Source organism: Chiloscyllium punctatum, chromosome 27, assembly GCF_047496795.1.
Source record: "Chiloscyllium punctatum isolate Juve2018m chromosome 27, sChiPun1.3, whole genome shotgun sequence".
Classification (NCBI taxonomy): Eukaryota; Metazoa; Chordata; class Chondrichthyes; order Orectolobiformes; family Hemiscylliidae; genus Chiloscyllium; species Chiloscyllium punctatum.
The window spans coordinates 4,539,353-4,565,724 of NC_092765.1; the positions used below are offsets into that span (position 1 = coordinate 4,539,353).

Below are 26,372 nucleotides of genomic sequence, written 5' to 3' on the forward strand. Positions count from 1 at the left end.
GTATTAAATGACAGAGCAGGCTTGAGGGGCTGAATAGTCTCCTCCTGCTCCTGTGTCTTATGTTCCTATGACTCTTAACTGCATCTGAAAGGGTATAGCAAGGCTCTTGGTTCATGGGCAATTATGCCATGAAAGAATACAGAGAAATAAAACAAGGATTTTACTAAAATGGTAGTGGACATCCAAGGAAGCTGGGAGTATGATCTTGGAGCAATTATACTTACAGCATAATTTACAGAACATCAACAAAATCCTTGGTTAAGATGTGAGTAAATTTGCTTACCTTTTCTCCTGTATTATAAATCAATTGTTTTGTGCTGCTTTCCCTCAGCAGATTTGCAGTATTTATTTGCTTACGGAGCAAACACTTTGTTTATTTACTCTAATTCACTTTGTGCTTTTCTTGCCAACCTGCCTCCATTTTCCTGTTTTTTCCCATGATCACAAATATATAATTCCTCTCACGTCACCCCTTTATTTCTCACTGTGAATGTCTGCAGCTATCATGAGCATGAAACTACTACTGTTAACTTAAAACTCCAAATTCAAAGAACACAACATGGTTCTGGATATTCATTTCTATGCTACACATAATAAAATATTGAGGGAAAAAAACCTAACTTTAATTTTGGTTACTCATCACTGTGTGCTCTTTGGTGTTATGACCACATTTCCTGCATCGCTCTGATTTAGCTAAATGGTACTAATGTTCCAAATAGGGTGAAAATGATAAGAGTTCATTTACTGAGTCTGCACTCCAGATGGGGGAGCTGTGCCCACTGGGACCATGCATTCGAAGTTTGTGTCAACTATGCCCGCAATTTCCAACCCTCACTGCACGTCATCAATAGCTTTAATCCTATCCACCTTGTCTCAGTCTGAGACACCGTATGGAAATAGGTCAGAATTCATACTGTGCACTGCACAAAATCACAGCAACCTGAGAATGAAATTTGGTAATCCATCCTGGAGACAGATGATGCTGACGCTCTGTTGGAGCTTTGTTGACTGGGTTAGGGTGTTATTGGAATTCTACACTGACATTGTCTGACTCATTTTACTGACTCACTGCCAGAGATTTGTTACTGTATATTTATCCACTAAATGTGTATCATACACAATACAAAGTCTCCCGTTTTGTGTGAAAAGTCTGTGGTTGTGGTATAACCAGCCAAACACTTTCTGCTCCCCTTACGATTTTCAGCATCAGATAAATGTTAGAGCGAGTGACACAGCCAACGATAATAGGAGGCAATGCTATTGTGGTATTGTTGCTGGAGATACAGGTAATGCCCAGAGGATCTGGGGTTAAACCCCACCATAGCAAATGGTGGAGCTAGTAGTTTGAAAAATTGTGGAATTAAAGGTCAAACTGTCACAAAAAAACACTTTGATTGTTGTTAAAATTCATCTGATTCACTAATCTCTTTAAGCGAAGGGAAATGACCAATTCCAACAAGAGAGAATCAAACCAATGGCCCTTGCCAGCTTAATGGCATTGCCATTTGCTGAATCCTCAACTATCAACATGAAGAAACATTTAGACAGGTACATGGATGGGATCGGTATGGAGGGATATGGACCAAACACAGGCAAATGGGATTAGTTTAAATTGTGAAAACTGGATGACATGCGCAAGTTGGAGTGAAGGGCCTGTTTCCATGCTGTAGATCTTTATGACTCGAACATCCTGGGTGTTACCATTGGCCAGAAACTGAATCCGACTCGTCAGATAAATACAGTGACAACTAGGGCAGTTCAGACCCTAGGAGTACAGTAGTGAGGAGCTCACTTCCTAACTCCCCAAAGCCTGTTCACTAGGCACAAATCAAGAGTGTCACGGAATGCTCCCCACTTGCCCGGATGGGCGCAGCTGAAATAACTACAAGAAGCTTGACACCAGCCAGGTGTGAGCCTACTTGATTGGCTTCATAGAGTCATAGAGATGTGCAGCATGAAAACAGACCCTTCAGTCCAACTCGTCCATGCCGACCAGATATCCCAACCCAATCTAGTCCCACCTGCCAGCAGCCGGCCCATATCCCTCCAAACCCTTCCTATTCATAACCCTTCCAGATGCCTTTTAAATGTTGTCATTGTACTAGCCTCCACCAGTTCCCATGGCAGCCCATTCTACACACATAAAAAGTTGCCCCTTAGGTCGCTTTTATATCTTTCCCCTCTCACCCTAAACTTATGCCCTCCAGTTCTGGACTCCCCCACTGCAAAGAAAGGATTTTGTCTATCTACCCTAACCATGGCCTCATGATTTTATCAACCTTTATGAGGTCACCCCATAGCCTCTGACGCTACAGGGAAAACAGCCCTAGCCTATCCAACCTTTCCCTGGAGCTTAAATCCTCCAACCCTGGCAACATCTTTGTAAATCTTTTCTGAACCTTTTCAAGTTTCACAACATCCTTCCAATAGGAGGGAGACCAGACATGCATGCAATATTCCAAAAGTGACCTAACCAATGTCCTGTACAGTCACAACACAACCTCCCAAATCCTGTACTCAATACTCTGACCAATAAAGGAAAGCATACCAAATGCCTTCTTCATTATCCTAATCTACTTGCTTTCAAGGAGCTATGAACCTGCACTCCAAGGTCTCTTTGTTCAGCAATACTCCCTAAGACCTTACCATTAAGTGTATAAGTCCTGCTAAGGTTTGCTTTTCAAAGTGCAGCATCTCATATTTATCTAAATTAAACTCCATCTGCCACTCCTCAGTCCATTGGCCCATCTGATCTGATGTAATCTGAGGTAACCTTCTTCATCATCCACTGCACCTCCAATTTTGGTGTAATCTACAAAATTACTAACTATACCTCTTATGCTCACATCCAAATCATTTATATAAATGATGAAAAGTCCACCAACACCCTCTGTCTTCTACCTTTGAGCCAGTTCTGTACCAAATGGCTAGTTCTCCCTTTATTCCATGAGATCTAACCTTGCTAACCAGCTTCCCATGGGGAACCTTATCAAACGCCTTACTGAAGTCCATATAGATCACATCTACCGCTCTTCCCTCATCAATCCTCTTTGTTACTTCTTCAAAAAAACTCAATCAAGTTTATGAGACATGATTTCCCATGCATAAAGCCATGTTGACTATCTCTAATCAGTCCTTGCCTTTCCAAACACATGTACATCTTGTCATAGAGATGTACAACTTGGAAACAGACCTTTCGGTCCAACCTGTCAACGCTGACCAGATATCCCAATCCAATCTCGTCCCACCTGCCAGCACCCTGCCCATATCCCTCCAAACCCTTCCTATTCATATACCTATCCAAATGCCTCTTAAATGTTGCAATTGTACCAGTCTCCACCACTTCCTCTGGCAGCTCATTCCTTACATGTACCTCCCTCTGCGTGAAAAAGTTGCCCCTTGGGTCTCTTTTATATCTTTCCCCTCTCACCCTAAACCTATGCCCTCTAGTTCTGGACCTCCCGATCTCACGGTAAAGACTTTGTCTATTTATCTTATCCATGCGCCTCATAATTTTGTAAACCTCTATAAGGTCACTCCTCAGCCTCCGACGCTCCAGGGAACATATGTCCTTCAGGATTCCCTCCAACAACTTGTCCACAACTGACATCAGGCTCACTGGTCTATAGTCCCTTGGCTTGTTCTTACCACCTTTCTTACATATTGACTCATCCACATCCATTCCATCCACCACTGGCCCTCAGTAGCAGCAGTGTGTACTATCTACAAGATGCAGTTAAGTAATTCACCAAAGATCCTTAGATAGCACCTTTTGAACCCATAACTGCTACCGGCTAGATGGCCAAGGGCAGCAAATGTATGGAAATACCACTACCTGCAAGTTAACCTCCAAGTTACTCACCAGCCTGACTCGGAAATATATTGCCGTTCCTTTAGTCAAAATCCTGGAATACCTTCCCTCAGGGCATTGTGGTTCTCTCTACAGGCAATGATCTCTAAAGGTTCAAGAAGACAGCACACCACCACCTTCTCAAGGACACCGAGGGTCGGGTAATAAATACTGGCCCAGCCAGCAACACCACATCCCCTGAATAAATTTTTAAAAACTTGGCAGTAGTAGAGGTGGCTTGCAATTGGTTAACAGTTTGATTTGTGTGAGATTCATTTCAATCAGAGGTCATTAAAATATTCTTTAGCAAATCAGCACTTTGGTGCATTGACACAAGCACAATGTCAAAATGGTGCAGAATATAGAATCATGAAGCCTTACAGCACTGAATGAGGCTATTTGACCCATCAGGTTCACGTCAAGCCCTCCAGCTTCAGGTCAGCGCCCAGCTCTTGGACTATAGTTTTGTTGGGTGCGACACTACTTTATGACCAGATGAATATCAGTTTAAGCACGATGAAAGGCTCTGCCTTAACTATTATTTCAGGGAATGAGTTTCCATCGTCCAGGATGTTTCAAACGTGCAAAGTAACAGATTCATTCAACAGTTACAAAAATCTGCCCTGGTACTGATCTCTGGGTAGCAAGCCAGAATGATGACAGTGGTTGATTGGTGTTGCACATTCTTGCTCAATCACTGATTCCCTGACTCAGAACCAGAAATTTGCGACAACTAAGAGATGTAACCCCATGCCTAGTGATGTCACTTCCTGCAATTTATCCCCTTGGCTCAATCAAGTGGATGCCCTTCAAAGAAAACAGGGACAAATGAAACACTCCTGCAACTGCGAGCAAAGAGTGAAAACTTCATTCTCATTGAGCAAAATAAATGTTTATTTCAATTGGCTAGGATAAGTCTCATTCTTTGAGCTCTGTTTTATCTTTAGTCTGATTTCTACATGCTTCACTGGTAGAATCTTGCAGCCAAACATCCAACGCTGTCTGGTTGAGCTGGTGATGGTTAATCTTTCGATTAGATTACTTACAGTGTGGAAACAGGCCCTTCGGCCCAATAAGTCCACACCAACCCGCCAAAGTGCAACCCATTCCCCTACATTTTACCCCTTCATCTAACACTACAGGCAATTTAGCATGGCCAATTCACCTAACCTGCGCATTTTTGGACTGTGGGAGGAAACCGGAGCGCCCGGAGAAAACCCACGCAGACACGGGGAGAATGTGCAAACTCCACACAGTCAGTCGCCTGAGGCGGGAATTGAACCCGGGTCTCTGGTGCTGTGAGGCAACAGTGCTAACCACTGTGCCACTGTGCCACCTACTAAAAGGTTTTTTTTTAGATTTAGATTCCCTACAGTGTGGAAACAGGCCCTTCAGCCCAAGTCCACACCGACCGTCCGAATAGCAACCCAACCCAACAGGCAATATTAACAATTCCTAACTCAAATTCGGGTCAACTCTTCTGGGATGTTCCCTTTTGTCCCAATGGTCGAATAATGCCCAAAGGGGCAACACGGTGGCTCAGTAGTTAGCATTGCTGCCTCACAGCACCAGGGTCCCAGGTTCGATTCCAGCCTCGGGTGACTGACTGTGTGGAGTTTGCACATTCTCCCTGTGTCTGCGTGGATTTCCTCCAGGTGCACCAGTTTCCTCCCACAGTCCAAAGATGTGCAGGTCAGGTGAATTGCCCCTGGTAAATTACCCATAGTGTCAGGTACATTAGTCAGAGGGAAACGGGTCTGGATGAGTTAGGAATTGTTAATATTACCTGTTGGGTTGGGTTGCTGTTTGGAGGGTCGGTGTGGACTGGTTGGGCCGAGGGGCCTGTTTCCACACTGTAGGAAATCTAATCACATTGAACTTTTGCCTCATTCCTTCATCCAGAATGATCTTGGATGATGTCTACCTCCAGACTAAACACCAGGCATGGCATCTGCTCCCAGAGTAAAGAAGTGCTGTTACAATTATACAAGGCATTGGTGAAACCATGTCTAGAATACTGTGTCCAATTCTGGTCTCCTTACTTGAGGAAGGATGTGGTGGCACTGGAGGTAGTTCAGAGGGGGATTCACCAGGGTGATTCCAGGAATGAAAGGACTGTCGGACCAGGAACAGTTGAATAGTTTGGGCTTGTACTTACTGGAGTTCGGGAGAGTGAGAAGGGGGCAGATCGGATTGAGGTATGTAAAATGCTAAAGGGTGTTGATGAGGTGGATGTTGAACAGATACTTTTTTTTATTACTTACTAATAAGATTTTCAGGCTGCTATACTTGGTAGTGGTCAAAAACCTGGCAGATGGAATATAACATGAGAAAATATGATGTTATGTAGTCTGGCAAGAAGAATGGAATGGCTGAAGATTATTTGAATGGGGAAAGACTGCAGAAAGCAGTTCAAAAAAATTATCCATGGCATGTGGGCATTGTTGGCTGGGCCAAGATTTATGACCATCCCACATTGTCCTGAAGAAGGCGGTGGTGAGTTACCTTCTCAAACTGCTGCAGTCCATGTGCGGTAGGTTGACCCATAATGCTGTCAGGGAGGGGATTTCAGGATTTTGACCCAGTGACAGTGAAGGAACAGTGATTATATCCTCAAATCAGGATGGCAAGAACTTGCAAGGGGTGGTGTTCCCATGTATCTGCCCTAGTCCTTCTAGATGGAAGTGTTCATGGGTTTAAATGGTGCTGATGAAGGAGCTTTGGTGAATTTCTGTTGTGCATCTTGTAGATAGTACACACTGCTGCTGTCGGTCATGGAGAAAGTAGATGCTTGTGGATTTGGTACCAATTAAGCAGACTGCTTTGTCTTGGAGGTTGTCAAGCTTCTTGAATGTTGTTGGAGCTTCACCCATCCATGCAAGTGGGGAGTATTCCATCACATTCCTGACTTCAGAGGCCCTCATATATAAACCACAAAAAGCCAGCATTCAATTTCAGTAGAAAGCAAATGCAATGATGACCTTTATTCAAAGGGAATGGAGTATTAATAATAGGAAGTTCTTCCTAAAACTACACAATAGTTTGACCACACGAAGAATAGTGGGAACCGTTTTGAACAGAGAAGGTCCATTCGATTGATTCTGGGTAGAGAGGCACTGTCTTCTGAGGAGAGGTTGAGTAGGTTGGTCCTGTACTCATTGAAATTAAGAAGAATGAAAGGCGACCTTATTGAAATGTACAAGATTCTTCGGGGACTTGATAAGGGAAATGTGGAGAAATTGTTTCCCCTTGTGGGAGAGTCTCGGACCAGAGGGTATCATCCTTGAGTAAGGAGTCACCCATAAGGAGGAATTTCTTCTCTCAGAGGGTTGAGAATATGTGGAATTCTTTATCGAGGGCTGATCTTATGGTTTTATGTCAAAGTTTATTATATTCTAGTGGCTGCTTACTGTCTTAAATTGGTTTATCCAAAAATCTGACAGTAAAGTGTATTCAGGATAACATACCAGCAGTCGGAAAGAATACATCCCATACAATAGGCCGCACCATCTGGAACAGAAAGAGAAATTTAATCTCTCCATGTCAGTCAGCTTTAAAATATTGCAGCAAATTTAAACATTTTATTTCGGCTTACTTGGAAACAATTTGTTTAAGAACCCTACTTCTTCCTTAAAGCTCCTATGAGGATAATCTTGGCTCATAGGTTTTATAAAGTTTTTGTGAGAGGAAAGGATGTCCTGTAAAGAAAAAAGGTTCAAACATCAATTACTTCTCTTGTGAGCTGCTTGTCAGTTGCTTCTTTCTTTTTCAATCCTCTCATCTTTTTTTCTGTCGGATTTATTCACCTTCACTGTTCTGCCATTTCTGACGGCATGTTTCTGAGTTCATGAGAAGCTGCTGGTTAACAGTCAAGGCTGAACCTTCCTAGCCAATGAACGAGGTGGGAAATGGAGAGGAAGGTGAGAGAACATAGAACAATACAGCACAGAACAGGCCCTTCGGCCTTCAATGTTGCGCCGAGCTGTGAGCTATTCTCAGCTCGTCCCCCTACACTATCCCAAAATCATCCACGTGCTTATCTAAGGATTGTTTAAATCTCCCAAATGTGGCTGAGAATCGTGTTGAGTTGCCCAGTGAGGAGCTCCTCAAAGTCAAGAGGACAAGGTCCCATTTTCCAACTGAGTGTTGAACGATGAGATGAGATTCCCACTGAGGAGCTGCAAGAGGACTATTTACATAAATGAACATATATCAACATCCTCATTATTTCACCATCTCTCATTAATTTATGCAGTCTCCCATTCCACAACCACTTCCCTCCAATAGAAACCAGATGGAGACAGTTCCTGACATGAAGTTCCGAGCAGGTTCCTAGTGACTCCAGTTCATCTCTTGCTCTGCTGGATCTTCATCAATCACCAGTGTCTCAGGGCACGTGCCATGGGCAGTGACCACACACACAACCCCGTTCACACGGACCCCCAGGTGTCCAGCGGCACAGTAAGTGGCAATTCCCCTCTGCCTGACACATCTGGGGCAGTTAACAGGAACCGTGCAGGGCAGCTGTGAACGGTTGACACTTGATTGGGTGCCCAGCTGCACTTTAAAGATGGCACCAGGAATCCCAGCAATGGACTGTATTGTGGTGAGTGCATCGGTAATGAAGAGAGTTTGGAAAGATAATGCGAGAAAACCCACTAATGCTCACGGAGAAAATCCCTCCATGAAATTCACAAAATTTACACTTTGCCGATATCTAGTAAGATTCAGCCCATAGTCCAGACTCCTGTCACTTGAGTTGGATCGTAAGTAGTCCTTTCATTTTGCACTGTATCCTTCCTTGACTTGTTGGTGAAAAAGTGAAGTATCCCTGGTTATTTCTTACCTCAATGGTATCAAAGCCACAATATGTTTATGCCAGCTCAAAAAGGAGTCCCATTGCTTGTAATAAGATGGTGGTACCACAGGTTTTCAGAATGTAGCATCTCTTCGACACAAACATACTGCTCTCACTGGCAAGAGACAAGCAATGAAAAGGATTGCACCTCACACAACAACAGATTATACTTAAACGGCACCTTTAACATAATAATATGTCCCAAAGCACCTTACACAAATGTTGTAAAGCAAAATTATACAGGTAGTTCTGCTATAACGCATGTTTCGTTAACACGAATTTGCTATAACGTGATTGACAATTTGGGAACACTGTTTGTAAAGCGCAAACTTTTAAAAATGTGTGTTGGCTGTAATTCTATTACGTTGCCAACACGTTAAGCGCTGTTTCTAAAGCACAATGTTTCCATAACATGGGGGTGCACAAGAATACAATCATCGCGTTATAGAAGAACTGACTGTAATCAGAGAAACTCTACAGTGTGGAAGCAGGCCATTCAACCCATTGAATCCACACCAACCCTCTGAAAAAGCATCGCACCCCCTCCCATGGCTAATCCACCTAACCTGCATATCTTTGGACTGAGAGAGGAAACCCAAACAGACACAGGGCGAATGTGCAAACTCTGCACAGTCACCCAAGGCTGGAATTGAACCTAGATCATTGGCGCTATAAGGCAGTAGTGCTAACCGCTGAGTCACCATACAGTGATGTGTGACATGCTGAACCACATAGTTCGATATAAATAAAAAGCAGGTAGCCAAACACTTGGTCACAGAGTACTTTAAAGGCAAATAGATCAGTTTGGATAGGGATCTGTAGAGCTTAGGGCTTTGGCTGCTGAAGGCATGGCCACCAATGATGCAGCAATTAAAACTGGGAGTGGATTAACAAGCCAGAATTATATGAACACAAATGTCCTGAAGGCTTTTAAAACTGGAGAACATTACCTGGAGGTGAGGGATTTGAGAATGAGGTGGAGAATTTTAAAATTTTCAATGCATGTCTGATCTAGTCCAAAACATCTAGCAAAAGAAATATTGAAAGTGTTTGAGCTTTCACAGATCATTTACAATCAATTTTGAAGGGGATAATTTTTTTTGATTTACTTATTTTAGCAAAAGAGGTCAGAAATTGGATTTATATTCAAACCAGCATTTTGACTCAACAAAAGAAAAATACCCAGCTGGTGTAACATCAGTCCCAGAATAATACCATGGGGCTTCAGCATAAGAAAATCTGCTGTATTTATTTATCTACTGGGAGAGAAATTTCAGATAAAAAGGTGTTTAGTGCAAGTGTGTAATACCCAATCACGTATTTTCACAGTTACTGAAGTTTATAACTGAGAACAAGGGTCCTTTTGTTTCATTTCTTTTTCTGGTATTTCTCTGATTAGGCTGTGAGGAGATGATTGAGAGTGACCTGAAATTACTTTCCTGGCAAATTTCCTTACTTTCCTGTGCCAGCTTCCACTCAGTGTCTCTCCACAATGACAAGCTAAGATTACAATCTCACCACTTGGGAAATCACAAGCATGGCCGATGTCCCACTCCTCTTTAATTCTGTGTGTTGCTGTTCAAATGTGCTTCACTGTTATTAACACTTCTGATAATTACTCAGATTCTTATTTTTGCAGTAAGCTTACCCAGACGAAACTGTACGGACAGGAAAAGGATTAAATGCTTCTAAACTGTACAATGCAATAGCAATGTATGACTGCCTAAGACTCCAATCTAAATGTCTTCTCTTTGGTCTTTCGATAAAAGTTAGCCCATTTATTTTAAACAGCAGAGAGAGAAGCTTCATCCGAATGAGTAGATTCACAGCATCTTTTCTATGTTTTATTGTTTTCTCTCTCCTCTAACCTAATTTCCTAGCAGTCTCCTTTCTGATCCTGGAGAAGTCACCTTCACGGGGCATCACCTTGCCCAGCATTGGTCAGCAGCAACCCTGTTCATGCATCCGCCTCACCAGATGGCCCTGCAGTTTTACACACACTCAGCTTGGGGTCTGTCTGTGATTAAAAATGTAAAGTTGACGTGCCAAGTGTGAAGCTGATTTTGGCTCTGGGAGATTGCCCGTAGGAGAGTTAAGTTGAGATGGTGAAAAAGCAAGGCAATTTTAATGCTTCATTGCTCAAGGTTAAATTTCAACCCTTTACTATAAACATTCAGCCTGATGATTCCAATGAATCATTGTGAACTGAGCAATTTATTTGCTAACCCAGATTCTGATCGTGATCAAACTGAAACTTATTGGACTTTTTGATGTTAATGTAGAAAAAAGGCAGACTCACTGCAATGCTGCTGAAACTGGGTATCAGCAAAATATTGGAATTCCTTCTAAAAATCTCAAAACTGTGCTGAAGAGAAAGGATGAAATTCAATTATATGGCCAAACATTAGGTTTTAGGTTAATGTGCTTTTAAGTCAATGGGAACAAAAGGGTTGACCTTCTCAATGACACTTATGCAAACATCACTGATGGATAATTTTTCACTTGAAGTGACTTATATCATTCTCTCCTCCTTATTTGGTTTCGATGTGGAGCATTCCCCTGTCCAAGGGAAACCACTCGATTTGTTCTTGGCTCCCTATCACAGCCACTAGAACTGACAGAGATCTCCCTGCAGTTTGGGCTAATACACCTTCTGGTTTTCATTTCCTTCCTGTGGGGAATCATCTGGTGGGGTCTGCATGGACTGCACAACTCAGATCAAGAGTTTACTGTGTGGGCATGTGAGGGTGTGAAGCTGTAACCCACTGCTCCTCTGGCACATGGCATTGCTTGTCATTCAGGGTGTTTTTTGATACCAGCTGTATCAGGAATGGGCAGCAACACTGAAACTGAGATATGACATGGAATTTTGGAAAAGGATAGTCAGTTGCATAGAGAGGCTGACTGCTTATCGATGGGATGGTGCTGGGGGCGGAGGGTGGATCTTAAAAAAAAGCTTCACAGTGGTGATTTGGAATCAGTGGTTCCTGTCGATGCACTCATTCATGTGGTTGAATTGTGATGTTTACATTTAGAAGATAAACAAGGGCAACTTAAGCCCAGAAAAAATTGCATTGTTGTTTCATTTAATTGAGTCTGACATGTCATTTATTTATTTTAGATATCTTTTCACTCTATTTTACTCTGTTTCATTTAAATAAACATAGTCAGTTCACATGTGTACACATAACTTAAACACGATGTACAAATGTAGGATTTCAGTAACAGACTTACCCAGCTGCTTCCTTTGTGCTCCCTGTTTGCTTGTTCCCCACATTTTTTTTTCCATCAAAACTGTAGGGACATCATTAAGTATTTTCACCCCATTGCCAAATAACTGAGTTAGGTCTATTACGTTCTTCTGCACAAATATGAGTGGTCGTTGACCTATTATTTGTGCACATATATAACAAATACAACGCTAATCTTATACCAGTGTTCCCTAGAACCACAAATGGTTAATTTGAGTCCCATTTTATAGTTTTACTCCCATAATTTTTGTTTCCACACTCTATCCTAGAATTTTCAAAGTTGTGTACATTATAGAAACCATGACAGTGAAATATTTGCAGACTGCACATTGAGGTAAAAGTACAAGTCTATAAATTCATCCGGCTCTGACTATGGAATACAATGGTAAAAGATTGACTCAAACCATTGGGTTTAACAGCAGATGGAATACACCTTCAGTACAAAGACTGGATTAAAAGATGTACTTGGCTGATTTACTGGGTGACTGGAATAATTCATTGACTTACTTAGCCTCTGTTTAAATGTACTGAGCAAGTGAGGTTTTTCACCTGAGTGCGAAGTGTTGTCAATGTATTGAAAAGAGCAGAGCTCTGTGTCAGACCAGTAACTTCTTACAACTGCAAGATAGACATGAGTGGAAGAATTTTCCAGGCTGTAAGGAGATGAAGGTGGGGATTTATAAGAAAAATAGCAGAGAGCCACGTCAAACATTCTGATAAAAAGCCATCAATCTGAAAGGTTAACTCAGCCTCTCTCTCCATAGATGCTCCCTGACCTGCTCAGCATTGCCAACATTTTCTACTTTTATTAAACTCCCTTCGTTATGAATTTAATTAAAGACAAAACTCTGCAGATGCTGGAAATTTGAAATAAATACAGAGAATGCTGGAGAAACTCAGCAGCTTCTGTGTGGACAGAAACAGTTTACATTCTGAGTGCAGTGTGGTTCTGAAAAAGAGTCATAGCCTGTAACTTATGAAAAAGGTATCATTCTCCTTATTTTTTTTATTTGTTTATTACGAACAAAATATTCAAAGCTTAGTCAAAATTTGTACAGATTCCTAACTTACATTTCTATGTTGAGTTCATGTTAAAACAAAAATTAGAGCATAAGACCATTCGAAATAGGAACCAGAGAATGCTGTTCGGTCCCTCGAGCCTGCTCCAAAGGATCATGGCTGACCCAACATTCCTCACATCCACTTTCCTGCTCTTTACCTGTAACTCTTCTTTCCCTGACTGATCAAGAATCTATCACAGCATTAATTATACACAAGGACTCTATTCCCACTGCTCTCTGTGGTAAGGAGATCCGAAAGACTTACAACTCTCAGAGAAAAAAATCTTTCTCATCTCAGATTTAGATTGGTGCCCTTTATTCTGAGATAATGCCATCTGGTCTTAGACTCTCCCATGAGGGAAAACAACCTCTCAGCATTTACCCTGTCAAGCCCCTTAACAACCCTATATGTTCCAATGAGATCACAGGTCATTCTTCTAAACTCCAATGAGTAGATTCCCAACATGTATAAACATTGCTCATAAGACAATCCCTCCATACGAGGGATCATCTGACTAAACTTTCTGTGAACTGTCTCCAATGAAATACTGTCTTTCCTTAAATAAAGGAACCAAACCTGCTCACAGTACTCCAGATGTTGCTTCACCAGCACTGTGTACAGTTGAAGGAAGACTTCCCTGCTCTTATAGGGAACACAACAGCCTGGTGGTATTATTACCAGACTATTAATACACTCAGCTAATGATATGAGGACCCAGATTCAAATTCCACCATGACAGATGATGGAATCTGAATTCAGTTAAGTATCCACTGATGACACGAAACCACTGTCATAAAAGCCATCTGGTTCACTCATGTTCTTCAGGGAAGGAAATCTGCCATCATGTGACTTCAGACCCAAAGCAATGTGGTTGACTCTCAAGTGCCCTCTGGGTAATGAGGGATGGGCAATGAATGTTGGCCTAGCCAACAACGCCCACATACCGTGAATGAAAAAATGAACTCCAAACCTTTGAAATAAGAGCCAACATTTGAATGAATGAATGAATGATTTTATTGTCATGTCAGTAAGAACATAATAAGCAAAAAGCTTTCATTTGTCACTACGATTCAGCACCATTTTGAATAAATTAAGAATAAAGAGAAAGAAAAGCTTAAAGTGAGTGCCTCAGTCCTGAGTCAGCTAATCACCAACAACGTCTGCACCACCATCCTTCTTCTACTGTTTTGCCACTGTCTCCACCGAACCCAAACAACATCAAAGTCGCCAATCTTCAGGTGGTATTTTTCACCACTGGCTGATTCTCCTCCGTCCCCACCTCAGCATCTGCACCAGACCAATTCCTGAGACTTCCCTGCTGTATCTATGTGCTGGCTTTCTCTACAAGATCCCCCCCCCCCACCGTACCCTTCTGCAGCTTTTCTCCATTTTAATAATACCCTGCTCTTTTGTGGTCGCTTCTGAAATGAACAACTTCACATTTTTCCTACATTATACTCCATTTGCCAACATTCTGTCCACTCATTATCGATATCTCTCTGTGAACTGTTTGTATCCCTCTCCCAACCAGCTCTTCCACCTACTTTAGTGTAGTCTGCAAATTTGGCTGTAGTGCATTCGCTTCCTTCCTGCAAGTTATTAATATATATTGTAAAAGGTGGTTTATTGAACACTTTTAGAGAATTCAAATGGATTGTTTAAATAGCTTGGAGGTCTTATTGTACAATAAGCAGCACTCCTTCCTGCCTCTCAGCTGCAAGGTCTGGGTCTGAGATTGCCCCAGGAGTTATTGGCTCGGGAAGATGCATCCACAGTAGGACCAGACAGTATCAACCTGCAAATCCCGCCAGCTCATGCCAATAGCAGGTGGTAAGAGTGAGAGAGACTCCTGGTCAGCTACTGGATGGAAAGAAACCGGAGCGTCTCTCATCATTATCCACAGTTTCAGGCTACAACAGACACATAAAAGGTGCACGTTGCCACGGCAACGTGGACTCCCTGAGTGAACTGTAACACACTAAAGCCACTGCAGTAGCAGGAGCAGTGAATAATATGGTGCAATATTTTTTTTTCCTCTTGATTTTATGGGAATGCCCAAGAAAAGATATTTAAGTCGTTCTGAGTTACTGTAGACCTTTAAGTCTTTTGGATGGAAAGGTTCAAACTCCATTACAGAGCTGCTGCAATGCGGTTCTTAGTGAAGACTCACTGTCTGAAGTGCCATTGTTCAAACGAGATGGAGTCAAACAGTCAGAGAGCTGTACAGCACGGGAACAGACCCCTCGGTTCATTCATCCATGACGACCAGATATTCAAGATTAATCGAGTCCCATTTATCGAGTCATAGAGTTATAGAGATGTACAGCACAGAAACAGATCCTTCAGTCCAACCCGTCCATGCCGACCAGATATCCCAACCTAATCTAGTCCCACCTGCCAGCAGCTGGCCCATATCCCTCCAAACCCAGCCAGATGCTTTTTAAGTGTTGAAATTGTACTAGCCTCCACCACTTCCTCTGGCAGCCCATTCCACACATACATACCACCCTCTGCGTGAAAATGTTGTCCCTTAGGTCTCTTTTATATCTTTCCCCTCTCACCCTAAACCTATGCCCAGGGAAAAGACCTTGCCTATTTACCCTATCCATGCCCCTCATGATTTTATAAACCTCTAAAAGGTAGCCCCTCAGCCTCCAACGCTCCAGGGAAAGCAGCCCTAGCCTGTTTCAGCCTCTCCCTATAGCACAAATCCTCCAACCCTGGCAACATTCTTGTAAACTTTTTCTGAATCCGTTCAAGTTTTACAACAACCTTCGCTTCCTTCTGGAAAGGAGACCAGAATTACACGCAATGTTCCAACAGTGGCCTAACCAATGTCCTGTGCAGCCGCAACATGACCTCCCAACTCCGACCAATAAAGAAAAGCATACCAAGAGCCTTTTTCACTATCCTATCTACCTGCGACTTCACTTTCAAGGAGCTATGAACCTGCACTCCAAGGTCTCTTTGTTCAGCAACACTCCCTAGGACCTTACCATCAAGTGTATAAGTCCTGCTAAGATTTGCTTTCCCAAAATGGAGCACCTCGCATTTATCTAAATTAAACTCTTCAGCGCATTGGCCCATCTGATAAAATCCCATTACAATCTGAGATAACATTCTTGGCTGTCCACTACACTTCCAATTTTGGTGTCAACTACAAACTTACTAATGATATCTCTTAAGCTCACATTCAAATCATTTACATAAATGACAACAAGTAGTCAACCCATTTGCCAACATTTGGCCCATATCCCTCTAAACCTTTCCTATTCATATACCCAGTCAGATGCCTTTTAAATGGTGTAATTGTACCACTTCCTCTGGCAGCTCGTTCCATACACGCACCACACTCTGCGTGAAAAAGTTTCTCTTAGGTCCCTTTTAAAACCTTTCCCTTTTCACCTTAAACCAATGCCCTCTAGTTCTGGTCTCCCCCACCAGGGAAAAGACCTTGTCTATTTATCCTATCCATGGCCCCTCATGATTTTATAAACCTTTATAAGGTCACCCCTTAGCCTCTGTCGCTCCAGGAAAACAGTCCAGCCTATTCAGCCTCCCCCTGCAGCTAAAACCCTCCAATCCTGGCAACATCCTTGTAAATTTTTTCTGAACTCTTTTGGGTTTCACGATATCCTCCCAAAAGCAGGGAGACCAGAATCACTGCAGTATTCCAAAAGTGGCCTAACCAATGTCCTGTACAGCTTCAACATGACCTCCCAACTCCTGTACTCAATACTCTGACCAATAAAGGAAAGCATACTCAATGCCTTCTTCACTATCTTATCTACCTGCGACTCCACTTTCAAGGAGCTATGAACCTGCACTCCAAGGTCTCTTTGTTCAGCAACACTCCCTAGGACCTTACCATTAGTGTATAGTGCCCTGACTTGCCTTTCCAAAACGCATCATCTCACAATTATTTAAATTAAACTCCATCTGCCACTCCTCAGCCCATTGACCCATCTGATCAAGATCCTGCTGTAATCTGAGGTAACTCTCTTCGCTGTCCCCTACACCTCCAATATTAGTGTCATTTGCAAACTTTCTAACTATACCTCTTACATCCAAATCATTTATATAAATGACAAAAGGTAGAGGACCCACCACCGATCCTTGTGGCACTCCACTGGTCACAGGCCTCCAGTCTGAAAGGCAACTCTCTACCACCACCCTCTGTCTTCTACCTTTGAGCCAGTTCCATATCCAAATGGCTAGTTTCCCCTCTATTCCATGAGATCTAACCTTGCTAAGCAGTCTAACGTGGGGAAACTTGTCAAATGCCTTACTGAAGTCCATACTGGTCACATCCACTGCTCTACCCTCATCAATCCTATTCGTTACTTCGTCAAAAACACACTCAAGTTAGTGAGATATGATTTCCCACGCACAAAGCCATGTTGGGTATCCCTAATCAGTCCTTGCCTTTCAAAATACATGCAAATCCTGCCCCTCAGGATACCCGGCTGACTGGTCTATAGTTCCTTGGTTTTTCCTTTCCACTTTCTTAAATAGTGGTACCTCCAGTCTTCCGCACCTTGCCTATGGTTATTGATGACACAAATATCTCAGCAATTACCTCCGCAGCTTTGAACAGAGTTTTAGGGTACACCTAATCAGGTCTAGGAGATTTATCCACTTTTATGGATTTTAACGTTCCCAGAAACACATTCTCTGTAATGTGGACATTTTTCAACAGGTCATTACTAATTTTCCCACATTCTCTATCTTCTGTATCCCTCTCCATGGTAAACACTGATGCAAAATATTTGTTTACTATCGCCCCCATCTTCTGCGGTTGCACACATTGGCAGCCTTGCTGATCTTTGAGGGGGAAGTGAGGACTGCAGATGCCAGAGATCAGAGTTGAGAGTGTGGTGCTGGAAAAGCACAGCAGGTCAGGCAGCATCCAGGGAGCAGAAGAGTCGACGTTTCGGGCATAAGGCCTTCATCAAGAATGATGTTTGAGGGTCCCTATTCTCTCCCTAGTTATCCTTTTGTCCTTAACATATTTGTAGAATCCCTTTGGATTATCCTTGACCCTATTTGCCAAAGCTAACTCATGTCCCCTTTTTGCCCTCCTGATTTGCCTCTTAAATATACGCCTGCTGCCTTTGTGCTCTTCAAGGGAGTTACTCAATTTCTGCCATCTTTACCTGACACATGCTTCCTTCTTACTCTTGACTAAAACCTCAATTTCTCTAGTCATCCAGCATTCCCGACACCTACCAGCCTTTCACCCTAACAGGATCATACTTTCTCTGGACTCTCGTTATCTCAATTTTGAAGGCTTCCCATTTTATAGCTGTCCCTTTACCTGCGAACATCGGTCCTCAATTAACTTTTGAAAGTTCGTGCATAATACTGCCAAAATTGACCTTCCTCCAACTTAGAACTTTAACTTTTAGATCTGGTCTATCCTTTTCCATCACTATTTTAAATGCAATTGAATTATGGTCACTGGTCCCAAAGTGCTCCCCCACTGACACCTCAGTCACCTGCCCTGCCTTATTTCCCAAGAGTAGGTCAGGTTTTGCACCTTCTTTAGTAGGTACATCCACATACTGAAACAGAAACTTTTTTTGTACACACTTAAATTCCTCTCCATCCAGGTCCTTAACACAATGGTAGCCCCAGTCTATGTTTGGAAAGTCAAAATACCCTAACATAACCACCCTATTATTCCCACAGATAACTGGGGTCTCCTTAAAATTTTTTTCCGAATTTCCCCCAACTGCTGAGGGGTGTATAGTACAATCCCAATAAAGGGATCATCGCTTTTTTTTTTAGTTCCACCCAAATAACTTCCCTGGACATATTCCCAGAAATGAAAAAATTGGCAGGATCAGTGTGTGGCTTGAGAGATGGTGCAGCAGGGAGGCATTCAGATTTTTGGGACACTGGGACCAATTCTGCGGGAGGTGGGACTATAATAAATTGGACGGTCTACACTTGGGCCTGACGAGAAGCAATGTCCTTGGGGTGCTTCTGCTAACACTGTTGGGGAGGGTTTACACTATTGTGGCAGGATGAACCAAATGAGGTGGTTAGTGGACAGTAAGGAGGTAGTAACTAAACCCCGTAAGGAACTAGATAATGAAGTCACTGTGACTAAAGGGAAGAGTAAGTAGACAGCAGATGCTGAACGCAAAGGGACAGATGGTCTGAGGTGCATTTGTTTTAATGCGAGAAGTGCAGTAGGTAATGCAGATGAACTTAGGGCTTGGATTAGTACCTGGGAGTATCTTGTTATTGCTATTACTGAGACTTGGTTGAGGGAAGGACATGATGGGCAACTAAGGATATTGATGCTTCAGGCGGGACAGAGAGGGAGGTAAAAGGGGTGAAGGAGTTATATTACTGGTCGGAGAAGGTATCATTGGTGAGCTGAAGGAGGGCACTATGGAAGACTCGAGCAGAGAGGCAATATGGGCAGAGCTCAGAAATAAGGGTGCGGTAACAATGTTGGAGCTGCACTACAACTCTCCCTACAACAAGCATAAATATGCCAACAGATTATGGAAAGATATAAGAGCATTAGGGTGTTGGGGATAGGAGATTTTAATTTTCCCAACATTGACACTTAGTTGGAAGTGGGTACTGCAGATGCTGGAGATTAAAGTCAAGATCAGAGTGGTGCTGGAAAAGCACAGGTCAGGCAGCAACCGAGAAGCAGGAAAATCAACTTTTCGGGCAAAAGCCCTTCATCATTCCTGACGAAGGGCTTTTGCCGAAACATTGATTTTCCTGCTCCTCAGATGCTGCCTGGCCTGCTGTGCTTTTCCAGCACCACGCTAATCTGGAATTCACCTAGTGTTAGAGGTCTAGATGGAGCAGAATTTGTAAGGAGCATCCAGGAGAGTTTGCTAGAGCAGTATGTAAATAGTCCAACTCGGGAAGGTGCCATACTGTGTTGGGAAATGAACCCAGCCTGATGGCTGCAATTTCAGTAGGGGATTACTTTGGGAATAGTGACCACAATTCCGTAGGTTTTGGAATACTCGTGGACAAAGACAAGAGTGATCCTAATGGAAGAGCGCTAAATTGGGGGAAGGCCAACAATAACAAAATTCGGCAGGAGCTGGGGAATGTAATTGGGAGCAACTGTTTGAGGATAGATCCACGTTTGATATGTGGGAGGCTTTTAAAGACAAGTTGATTAGAGTGCAGGAGAGATATGTTCCTGTGAAAATGAGGGATAGAAATGGCAAGATTATGGAACCATGACTGACAGGTGAAATTGTGAGATTAGCTAAGAGGAAAAAGGATGCTTACATAAGATCTAGATGACTGAAAACAGACAAAGCTTTGGAAGAATATCGAGAAAGTAGGACCAATCTGAAATGAGGAATTAAGAGGGCTAAAAGGGGTCATGAGATATCCTTAGCGAGCAGGGTTAAGGAAAGTCCTAAAGCCTTTTATTCATACATAAGGAGCAATAGGGTAACTAGAGAAAGGGTTGGCCCACACAAGGACAAAGGAGGAAAGATATGCGTGGAATCAGAAAAAATGGGTGAGATTCTTAATGAGTACTTTGCATCAATATTCACCGAGCAGAGGGACATGATGGATGCTGAGGTTAGGGATAGATGTTTGAGTATTCTAGGTCAAGTCAGCACAAGGAGGGAGGAAGTGTTGGGTATTCTAAAAGGTGGACAAGCCCCCAGATCCAGGTGGGATCTATCCCAGGTTACTGAGGGAAGTGAGAGAGGAAATAGCTGGGGCCTTAACAGATATCTTTGCAGCATCCTTGAACACGGGTGAGGTCCCAGAGGACTGGAGAATTGCTAATGTTGCCCCCGTGTTTAAGAAGGGCAGCAAGGATAATCTAGGTAATTATAGACCGGTGAGCCTGACATCAGTGTAGGAAAGCTGCTGGAGAAAATACTGAGGAATAGGATGTATTTACATTTGGAAGAAAATGGGCTTATCAGTGATAGGCAATGTGATTTTGTGCAGGGAAGGTCATGTCTTACCAACTTAATAGAATTCTTTAAGGAAGTGACCAAGTTGATTGATGAGGGAAGGGCTGGAGATGTCATTTACATGGACTTCAGTAAGGCGCTTCATAAGGTTCCCCATGGTAGGCTGATGGAGTAAGTGAAGTCACATGGGGTCCATGTGTTTTAGCTAGATGGATCGAGAACTGGCTGGGCAACAGGAGACAGAGAGTAATAGTGGAAGGGGGTTTCTCAAAATGGAGAACTTTACCAGTGGTGCTCCACAGGGATCCATGTTGGGACCACTGTTGTTTGTGAGATACATAAATGATCTCTAGGAAGGTATAGGTGGTCTGATTAGCAAGTTTACAGATGACACTAACAGTAATGTAGTAGCAGATAGGAAAGGGAACTGTCAGAGAATACAGCAGAATATAAATAGTTTGGTGAATTGGGCAAAGAAATGGCTGGTGGAGTTCTATCCAGGCAAATATGAGGTGATGCATTTTGAAAGATCCAATTCAAGAACGAATTAGACAGTACACTGAAAAGTCCTGGGGAAAATTGATGTACAGAGAGATCTGGGTGTTCAAGTCCATTATTCCTGAAGGTTGCAATGCAGGTCAATAGAGTGGTCAAGAAGGCATGTGGCATGTTTTCCTTCATTGGACGGGTATTGAGTACAAGAGTTGGCAGGTCATGTTATAGTTGTATAGGACTTTGGTTCGACCACATTTAGAATACTGTGTACAGTTCTGGTCACCACATTACCAAAAGGATGTGGATGCTTTGAAGAGGGTGCAGAGGAGGTTCACCAGGATGTTGCCTGGTACGGAGGGTGCTAAATATGAGGAGAGGTTGAGTACATTAGGATTATTTTCATTGGAAAGGCAGAGGTTGAGGGGGGACCTGATTGTGGCCTACAAAATCATGAGAGCTGTAAACAGGGTGGATAGTAAGAAACAGAGTGGAGGACTCAATAATTAGGGGTCTCAAGTTCAAGGTGAGAGGGAAAAAGTTTGAGAGAGATATGTATGGCAAGTTCTTTATGCAGAGGGTGGTGGGTGCCTGGAATGCATTGCCAGCAGAGGTGGTAGAGGCAGGCATGATTGTGTCATTAAGATGTATCTTAACAGATACATGAGTGGACAGGGAGCAAAGGGATACAGACCCTTAGAAAACAGGCGACCGGTTTACATAGAGGATCTGGATCAGCGCAGTATTGGAGGGCCAAAGCGCCTGGTCCTATGCTGTAATTTTCTTTGTTCTTGTTCTTCAAATATCCTCCCTAAATACAGCCAATAATGTTATCACCCTGGAACATTAAGCTGCTACAATGTCCATCCCACATGTCTGTAATCGCTATGATATCAGAGTCCTATGATCCCAACAATGCCCTGAGTTCATCTGCCTTACCTGTTAGGCATTTTGCATTGAAATAAATGCAGTTGTTGTGGTTCTGTTCGCCGAGCTGGGGATTTGTGTTGCAGACATTTTGTCCCCTGTCTAGGTGACATCCTCAGTGCTTGGGAGCCTCCTGTGAAGCGCTTCTGTGATGTTTCCTCCGGCATTTATAGTGGTTTGTCTCTGCCGCTTCCGGTTGTCAGTTCCAGCTGTCCGCTGTAGTGGCCGGTATATTGGGTCCAGCTCGATGTGCTTATTGATTGAATCTGTGGATGAGTGCCATGCATCTAGGAATTGCCTGGCTGTTCTCTGTTTGGCTTGTCCTATAATAGTAGTGTTGTCCCAGTCAAACTCGTGTTGCTTGTCATCTGTGTGTGTGGCTACTAAGGATAGCTGGTCATGTCGTTTCGTGGCTAGTTGGTGTTCATGGATGCAGATCGTTAGCTGTCATCTTGTTTGTCCTATGTAGTGTTTTGTGCAGTCCTTGCATGGGATTTTGTACACTACATTGGTTTTGCTCATGCTGGGTATCGGGTCCTTCGTTCTGGTGAGTTGTTGTCTGAGCGTGGCTGTTGATTTGTGTGCTGTGATTAGTCCTCGTGGTCGCAGTAGTCTGGCTGTCAGTTCAGAAATGTTTTTGATGTATGGTAGTGTAGCTGGTCCTTTAGGCTGTGGCATGTCCTCATTCCGTTGTCTTTCCCTTAGGCATCTGTTGATGAAATTGCGCGGGTATCTGTTTTTGGCGAATACATTGTATAGGTGTTCTTCTTTCTCTTTTTGCAGTTCTGGTGTACTGCAGTGTGTTGTGGCTCTTTTGAACAGTGTCTTGATGCAACTTCGTTTGTGTGTGTTGGGTGGTTGCTTTCGTAGTTTAGGACTTGGTCTGTGTGAGTGGCTTTCCTGTAAACCTTTGTGGTGAATTCTCCGTTCGGTGTTCTCTGTACCATCACATCTAGGAATGGGAGTTGGTTGTCTTTTTCTTCCTCTCTAGTGAATCGGATTCCTGTGAGTGTGGCGTTGATGATTCGGTGTGTGTTCTATATTTCTGTGTTTTTTAAGGATTACAAAGGTATCATCTACATATCTGACCCAGAGTTTGGGTTGAATTTGCGGTAAGACTGTCCACAGATTCAATAAATAAGCACATCGACCTGGACCCAATATACCGGCCACTACAGCGGACAGCTGGAACTGGCAACCGGAAGCGGCAGATACAAATCACTATAAATGCCGGAGGAAACATCACAGAAGCGCTTCACAGGAGGCTCCCAAGCACTGAGGATGTCACCTAGACAGGGGACAAAACGTCTGCAACACAAATTCCCAGCTCGGCGAACACAACCACAACAATGAGCACCCGAGCTACAAATCTTCTCACAAACTTTGATTAAATGCAGTTTATCAGTCCTACCTCATTTTCTGTTTTGTTCCTGCCTGCCCTGTCTATTTGACTTACTTCTTTTCCCAACTGCACCAGTCTCAGTCTGATCGCTTTCCTCACTATCTCCCTGGGTCCCCCGCCACTTGTTCAAATCCTCCAAGTAGCTCTAGCAAATCTCCCTTCCAATTCAGGTGCAATCTGTCCTTCTTATACAGTCACTTCTACCCCAGAAGAGATTCCAATGATCCAAAAATGTGAACCCTTCTCCCCTGCACCAGCCCCTCAGACATGCATTCATCTGCTCTATCTTCCTATTCCTATCCTCACTAGCAAATAGCACTGGGAGTAATCCATACATTACCAGCCTCGAAGACCTCCTTTTTAAAATTCCTGCCTAACTTCCTATACTCTCCCTTCAGAATCTCATCCTTTTCTTTTCCTATGTCATTAATTATAGAACATAGAACATTACAGCACAGTACAGGCCCTTCAGTGTTCGATGTTTTGCCAACCTGTGGAACCAATCTGAAGCCCATCTAACCTACTCTATTCCATTTTCATCCATATGTTTATCCAATGACCATTTAATTGCCCTTAACATTGGCGAGTCTACTACTGTTGCAGGCAGTGTGTTCCATGCCCCTACTACTCTCTCAGTAAAGGAACTAACTCTGACATATATCCTATATCTATTACCCCTCAATTTAAAGCTATGTCCCTTTGTAGTAGCCATCACCATCCAAGGAAAAAGGCTCTCACTGTCTTACCCTATCTAACCCTCTGATTACGTCTCGATTAAGTCACCTCTCAACCTTCTTCTCTCCAACAAAAACAGCCTCAAGTCCCTCAGCCTTTAGTCATAAGACCTTTCCTCCATACCAGGCAACATCCTAGTAAATCTCCCCTGAGCCCTTTCCAAAGCTTCCGCATCCTTCCTATAATGCAGTAACCAGAACAGTATGCAATACTCCAGAGTGCAGCCACACCAAAATTTTGTACAGCTGCAGCATGACCTCAAGGTTCCGAAACTCAATCCCTCTACTAATAAAAGTTAGCACACCGTATGCCTTCTTAACAACTCTATCAACCTGGGTAGTAACTTTCAGGGATCCATGGACATGGACACTGAGATCTCTCTGCTCATCTACACTACCAAGGATCTTACCATCAGCCCAGTACTCTTCATTCCTGTTACTCTTTCCAAAGTGAATCACCTCACACTTTTCTACATTAAACTCCATTTGCCACCTCTCAGGCCAGCTCAGCAGCTTATCTATGTCCCTCTGTAACCTATAACTTCTTCAGCACTATCCACGACTCCACCAACCTTAGTATCATCCGCAAATTTACTAACCCATCCTTCTACACCCTCATCCAGGTCGTTTATAAAAATGACAAACAGCAGTGGCCCCAAAACAGATCACGGTGGTACACCACTGGTAACTGAGCTCCAGGATGAACATTTCCCATCAAACACTACCTTGTCTTCTTTAAAAGGGCCAATTTCTGATCCAAACCACTAAATGCCTCCGTATTTTGTGCAACAGCCTTATCAAATGCCTTAGTGAAATCCATATACACCACATCAACCACTTTACCCTCATCCATCTGTTCGTCACTTTCTCAAAGAACTCATTAAGGTTTGTGAAACACAACCTACCCTTCACAAAACCATATTGACTATCCCTAATCATCTTATTCCTCTCTAGATGATTACAAATCCTAGCTCTTATAACATTTTCCAACACTTTACCAACAACCAAAGGGAGGCTCACTGGTCTTTCGTTACCAGGGTTGTCTCTACTCCCCTTCTTGAACAAAGGAACAACATTTGCTATCTTCCAGTCTTCTGGCACTATTCCTGTAGACAATTATGACATAAAGATCAAAGCCAAAGGCTGAGTAATCTTCTCCCTGGCTTCCCAGAGAATCCGTCCCAGGGAACTTATCTATTTTTACACTTTCCAGAAATGCTAACAACTCCTCCTTGTGAACCTCAATCCCTTCGAGTCTAGTAACCTGTATCTCAGTATTCTCCTCGACAACATTGTCTTTTTTCTAGTGAGAATACTGATGAAAAATATTCATTTAGCACTTCCCCATCTCCTCTGACTCCACACACAACTTCCCACTACTATCCTTGAATGGCCCTAATCTTACTCTAGTCATTCTTTTATTCCTGATATACCGATAGAAAGCCTTAGGGCTTTCCTTGATCATATCTGCCAAAGTCATCTCATGTCCCCTCCTGGCTCTTCTTAACTCTTTTTTGTTTAAGGTCTTTCCTGGCTAACTTGTAACTCTCATGCACCCTAATTGAGCTTTCACATCTCATCCTAACAGAAGCCGTCTTCTTCTTCTTGAGAAGAAAAGATTCAACTTCCTTAGTAAACCATGGCTCCCTTGCTCAACCACTTCCTCCCTGCCTGACAGGTACATACTTATCAAGGATCCACAGTAGCTGTTCCTTGAATAAGTTCCACATTTCAATTATGCCCATCCCCTGCAGTTTTCCTTCCCCATCCTGTACATCCTCAATCTTACCTAATCACATCATAATGGTCTTTCCCCCAGCATAACTCTTGCCCTGTGCTATATACCTATCCCTTCCATCGATAAAGTAAAC

General features: G+C 43.0%; 1 pseudogene; it reads right to left on the bottom strand.

Annotated features, from left to right (window-relative positions):
• Positions 1-26,372, bottom strand: part of LOC140453728 (S-adenosylmethionine decarboxylase proenzyme-like) — a 92,817-nt pseudogene that overhangs the window by 42,669 nt on the left and 23,776 nt on the right.